Source organism: Manihot esculenta, chromosome 11, assembly GCF_001659605.2.
Source record: "Manihot esculenta cultivar AM560-2 chromosome 11, M.esculenta_v8, whole genome shotgun sequence".
Classification (NCBI taxonomy): domain Eukaryota; kingdom Viridiplantae; phylum Streptophyta; class Magnoliopsida; order Malpighiales; family Euphorbiaceae; genus Manihot; species Manihot esculenta.
In genome coordinates this window covers 114,952-121,093 of record NC_035171.2, presented here as the reverse complement: position 1 = coordinate 121,093, position 6,142 = coordinate 114,952, and positions in this window count along the sequence as shown.

The following is a 6,142-nucleotide window of genomic DNA, read 5'->3' as shown; positions in this document are numbered from 1 at the left end:
AATTTTGTAGAAGATATTGAACAATCAAGATAGAATTTGTCCCTCTCTCTAAGAGAGATATCTTCTTGGCCCCTCGATAAGTGAAACTGAGAAATGCATGGCCGTACTCAAATGAATTGATAGTGTGATCAATATCATTTGATTTTATCAGTCTACTTAGAGATCGAGAAATCATAAGTTTGAACATTATAAATTTGACATTGACCTTGACTTATGTTCAAACTAGATATCGTGTGACAAAGGGATTAATACATGTTCTATTCATTAGGCTTTATTGAACTATTGATCCTCATATTAGTTGGATAGTCATAATGTCTTGCTAGAGGCCGCTTATGACTTATGAGCCTTGTGGGACTGGGCCTATTGCCAATTAATGTGAGCCTATTGGGTCACACACAAAAGAACGTTGTTGATGTGCTATGTCATATTAATGGGCTAAAAGCCCAAAGCCCATTAATATAATTAATAATAATAAAGTGTTATTATTATTAGTTATTTATTATTATAAGATAATAATATTTAAAAGATCTGCAGTCTATCTATAACTGTTACAGATAAAGGACTCTATCACATAAGATATTTGAGTATCTGCGAGATTGTGATAGTTGGTTATGAACACAACTCTATCACATAAGATATTTGAGTATCTGCGAGATCGTGATAGTGGATTCTGAACACAACTCTTTTACAAAAAGAATTGTGGGAAAATAATAGACTAAAAACATATAAAACCTCTTCTACGAAGTGGAAAAAAAAAATGGTTTTGGGTTTTTAGAGAAATCTTTTCTAGTTGCAGATTGGGAGCACATATATTATCCATCTCAAGAGAGCTAGCACTCTAGAAGGATAATAGACGTTCGTGTGGATACCATTGAAGGTGTTCGTTTGAAAAAGCAACACCATCAGTCCGACATTGTATCTTCTCGACGAGATTAACAGGTTAGTCTCATATCCTTCATTTGAAATAAACGGAGCACTTGGATTCTGGGAAAGGAAATTAGAGATTTTTATTTTTCCGCTGCGCAATTTGGGTTGCAATAATTTCAAAATTTTCCAACATCTGAGACATTTGGAATTCCCCCAAACATCTTATCGCAGAGCTCCTTGGCAGCTGAAGTCGGCGTAGACTCAGGAGACACCTCAGCAGCGTTTAAGAGCTCGTTGTCAGGAGTTGAGGACAACTACTCCACCACCTTCTTTCCTTTATCAGTGAAGGGAGGAGGGGTTGTCTTTGTAGGCTCCACAACACGAGCTCGCTTGGCAACCCTGCCTTCGGTAGTAGGCTCTGAGGTTCGGTCTCGTTTGCTGGCCGCTCCTCCAATCACAATGCCCCCATAGCTTGGATAGGTGGGCCGTCCAAGGGGGCAACTCCAGTGCCCTCCTCCGAATCACTCTCGGCAGATTCGCCAACAGCAGTGGGCTCTTTGGAAGCCGGTTTGGGAGTAGCTAGAGACTTGACTGGAGCCGGCATTCTAGTGGGAATGGACGTCCTCGAGGTGGTAGACCAAAAACCCCTTGTTGTGGGTACCAGCGCCAAAGTAGGGGCCGGGGTAGTCGAATGACCCGTAGCTGCTAGATCCATTGCTTGGAAAACTTCCCAAGTCACGTCAGCCACTGATTTATTGGCCTTGAATGCTGTCAGGGTTGCCTTCATGTTCTCCTTAGACAAAAAGAAGTTCTTCGGAAGCTTGACGTTCTCTATAGGAACAGCAGAAGCTGAAAAAAGAGACACCAACTCAGTTAGAACTCGAAATAACAAAAATGCAACAAGGAAGAAATATGAAAAAATAATAATAATAGTTTCCCGGCAATCCCGAAGGTTGGACATGAAGATGCACTTTTCGACGTCATACTTTTCCTCAAAAAGGTCAGTCGGAAAAGGCAGATCTGATCCAACTGAGTCAACCTAGGAAAATTATTGCAGCCTTTAGGGACCTCTCCCGAAGAGAGATTAACATCCCAGTTGATCCTTGAGCTTTCTTTTTGCTCGACAATCACGAAGGCCTCCACCCAACCCTTTATTGAGTCCTTGTACTCGGCGAAAATGGATAACCTTGCCCAGGGCTAAAGTAATAGAACCTGTGGGTAGACTGGATGAGGTGGAGAATAAAGCAACAGAAGGGGTAAAATCCCAACACAGACAAACCGACTTGAAATAATACATGAACAGAATGGAGTTGGGAGATAGCATATGGGGAGTCAACCTAAAGTGATGGAAGACCTCAATAAAGAAATGGGTAAGAGGGAATGTTAGCCCGAAATCGCGTTGCTTCACAAAGAAAACTAAACTACATCCTTACTAGGCATCTATTAAGCCCGCCGGTGGAGGATTGGGAAGAACAATCCTCTCGGTAGGAAGGAGAGCCCTAATCCTATAGATGGTAGTGTCGGTGTACTCACGAGAGAAAAAATTGAGAAGGGAAGAAGGGGTGACAGAAGATACTAAGCCCACGACTTTTGCTTGACAACCACGAAGGTCTCCGCCCAATCCTTTATTGAGTCCTTGTACCAGTGAAGATGAATAACCCTGCCCAGGGTTAAAGTAATAGAACTTGTGGCTAGACCGGACGAGGTGGAGAATAAAGCAACAGAAGGGGCAAAACCCCAACACAGACAAACCGACTTGAAACAACACATGAACAGAATGGAGTTGGGAGATAGCTTATGGGGAGTCAACCTAAAGTGATGGAAGACCTCAATAAAGAAATGGGTAAAGGGGAATGTCAGCCCGAAATCACGTTGCTTCACAAAGAAAACTAAACTACATACTTGCTAGGCGTCTATCAAGCCCGTCGGAGGAGGATTGGGAAGAACAATCCTCTTAGTAGGAAAGGGAGCCCTAATCCTATAGATGGTAGTGTCAGTGTACTCACGAGAGAAAAAACTGAGAAGGGAAGAAGGAGTAACAGAAGACACTAAGTCCAAGACGTTAGGAATTCTAACGGAAGCTATGAGAAGAGTGGGATGTATCTCAGAGCAGAGATTGCAGAGACGAAAGAAAATAAGTTAACGGGAGCAGAGCAAGAAGAAGAGTCGAGAGCAAAATCGAGAGTATGAATTTGAAATGAGTAAAGGCGAAGAGAAGACGGTTTGACAAAAGCATTCTGTAATACCCGGCTGGACTCCGGTATCAGAATTCCTATCGTCCGGTGGAATCTCGGATGTCGGAAGCCTCTAGTAGGGTAAAACCATGTTTTTATAAAATGTTTTAATTTGTTTTATGTTTTGAGCATGAAAGAAAATGAGTTTTTGCATGAAAATAGCATTTGAGGAAAACTTAGGTTCGGCCGCTGAACATGCATGCGTTGCGGGTGTGCTTTAGGCCCCCGAAAGCATAAGTGAGGGAAGTCCAGGTTCGGCCGCCGAACATGGCATGCATGCGGAGGCACATTCGGCCCCCGAACGTGGTCTGGCCAGCCACTATAAAAGGGTCCCTTAGCCGAAAACGGGCGAGCTTTTCCCCATTTTCGGCCAAGGTGAGCTCTCCGCCGTCCCTCGCCCATTTTTGATGTTCTTCCTCTAAATCTTTCAAGATTTTCACTTGTTTTAACTTGGTTTTGAAGATTTAAGCTTTTGAGCAAAGTTTTGGAGCTTGGAGGTTCAAGAACCAAATCTCTCCCAACTCCGAGTTTTTGGTCGTCTCTCTCGATCTTCAAGAGGTAAGAGCCGATCTTAAGCTCGTTTTATGTTTTAAATAAGTTTTATGCAAGATCTATGGGTTAGAATGCATGTTTAGGTTATGGTTATGTTTATGGGTATAAATGTGTGTTCTTGAACAATGTGAGTTGCTTGATGTGTTGTAGATGGGGTTTATGATGGTTTGAGACCCCTAGGATCATGTATGCTTGTGTTTGTGTGTTGTAGAATAGGTTTGATGCATGTTTGATAAGTTTGGAGGCGAAATGTGCATTGGGAGCCAAGTTTCTGCCCTTTGGCAGAAACCAGGTTCGGCAGCCGAAGGACTTTCGGCCGCCGAACGTGGCTGGGAAGGCAGCCTTTTGGCTGCCGAAGCTTGCCCCCGAAAGGGAGACTTTCGTCTCTGTCGGGTAGTTTCGGCCGCCGAAAGTGCCGCCGAACATGCATGAGTTTCGTCTCTGTCTGGGAGTTTCGGCCGTCGAAGGTGCCGCCGAACCTGCCTGACTTTCGGCTCTGGAGGGACTTTCGGCCGCCGAACCTGCTGCCGAAAGTGCCCTGTCCAGCCTTCCTTTGCATGTTTTTCCATGGTTGTTTCATGATGTTTTAGGAGGTTTTTGGGGAGTAGTTTATAGTTATGTTCTAGTATGTTTGGTCCCTCATTTGAGTCCACCTGTGTAGGTTCGGACCCGAGGAACCGAGGACCCCAGCAGTGAGTTCAACTGCTTCGGTGTTGTCAGAGTCAGCCAGAGGTGAGTGGAACTAAATTTAATCTTTTAAATATAATGTTTTATCATGTTTCATGCATCATGAATATGCAATAGGATGATTGCATTAGTATTCACGAATATGCCGCATTGCATCGATTGTTGTTGATGTGGGTGAATGTTGGATGACCCAATTAGTCCATGACAGGAAGACCAGGACCCCATTCTACGGCCTGGCACGGAAATGAAAGACCAGGACCCCATTCTACGGCCTGGCACGGTTATGGGACTCGAAGACCAGGAGCCCAGAGGAGGCCCTGGGATAATGGTAAGTAATGTATGTATGACAGGAAGACCAGGACCCCATGCTACGGCCTGGCACAGAGTTAGCTTGGACTAATTGGTGACAAGTTCACCCAACTCTTATGTGAATTGTCCGTGTTATGATGCATTTCATGGAGCATAGTGTTAGAATGTTTTTACAGTCCTACTCACTGGGCTTTTAGCTCACCCCTCTCCCTTTATCCCCAGGCTTGCAGGTACAGGATAGAGCATGAGTCCGGATAGAGTAATGAAGTTTTGTTATGTAATAGTTAGCAATGGACATGATCAAATTGTAATGTAAAGTCTTAATCAGTATAGTTATGAAATGAGATGATGTTTATGGATGTTAGAAGTATGCTTGACCATAGATTGTTGTTATCCCTTTTAATACATGATCTTAGAGATTTTTATGATGTTTATGTAAACCAACTCAACTTATGTTATGTCACCCATTGGGGGCACTGTTGAGATTCCACAGAGGGATCAATGTTATGTTAATGTTTATGTACAGGTTGAGTTTGGTTGATGTATATGGAAAGAAAAATTTTAATTTTTATGAATGTTGTTGATCATGTATGGGATTATACAGGTTTACAGGTTATATGTCAGGCTTGCTACGGGTCCCGGCGGCCTTAAGCCGACCTGGATCCTAGCGCCGGTAGCGGTCCGAGTTTCGGGTCGTTACACATTCTGCGCGATCATAATTGGAGTTTCGAATTTACCCCTTATTAATCATCAAATAATTAATGAGCAGGTAAAAGAGCACTTGATGACCGCTAGGCCTATGAAACCTGGGCCGCAGTTGAGACCACGTAAGAAGACTAGGCCATAACCCCATTAAAATCCAAATTGCTAAGGTCTGTCCACTAGCATGTAGTCCATGCCACACTCAGGCAGACTGGATAGAGTAGAACCCAGATCCAATGGAGAGGGATCCAGCTCAAATGATTTGATGGGTCAGTGAAAGAACATACCCCATATATATATCTAAAATCATATCAACTCAGATATCAAAAAAAATTAAATAGTCATTTAACGATAAAAAAAATACACTACGTCTATATATATATATATAATTCTGCATAATACCGATATAACATATGGCAGTTGGAAGAAATGATAGATCATTTAAAGAGGGTCACTCACATGTACCCTATTTATTTATTTATTTTATTGAATATCATATCATCACTTACAAACACACAAACAAAATATATAATAAAAAAAGGAACAAAACGAAACTCGACCAGGCATCCTCTGCTTAGGCAGAGGAGTCGACGTCGAAAAACATATTCTTACTCTTTCTCTATTCTCGCTTCGCTCTCTTTTTTTTCTCTCGTACGCTGTTTCTATTCCATGTAAAAGCAAAGTCCGCCATAAGATTTTATTATTTTATTGGGAGTTTCCCGATTATTTTTTTTTTTCTATCTCAAAGAGTTATTATGATTTTGCAGTTATATATATTGATTTATCTTCAT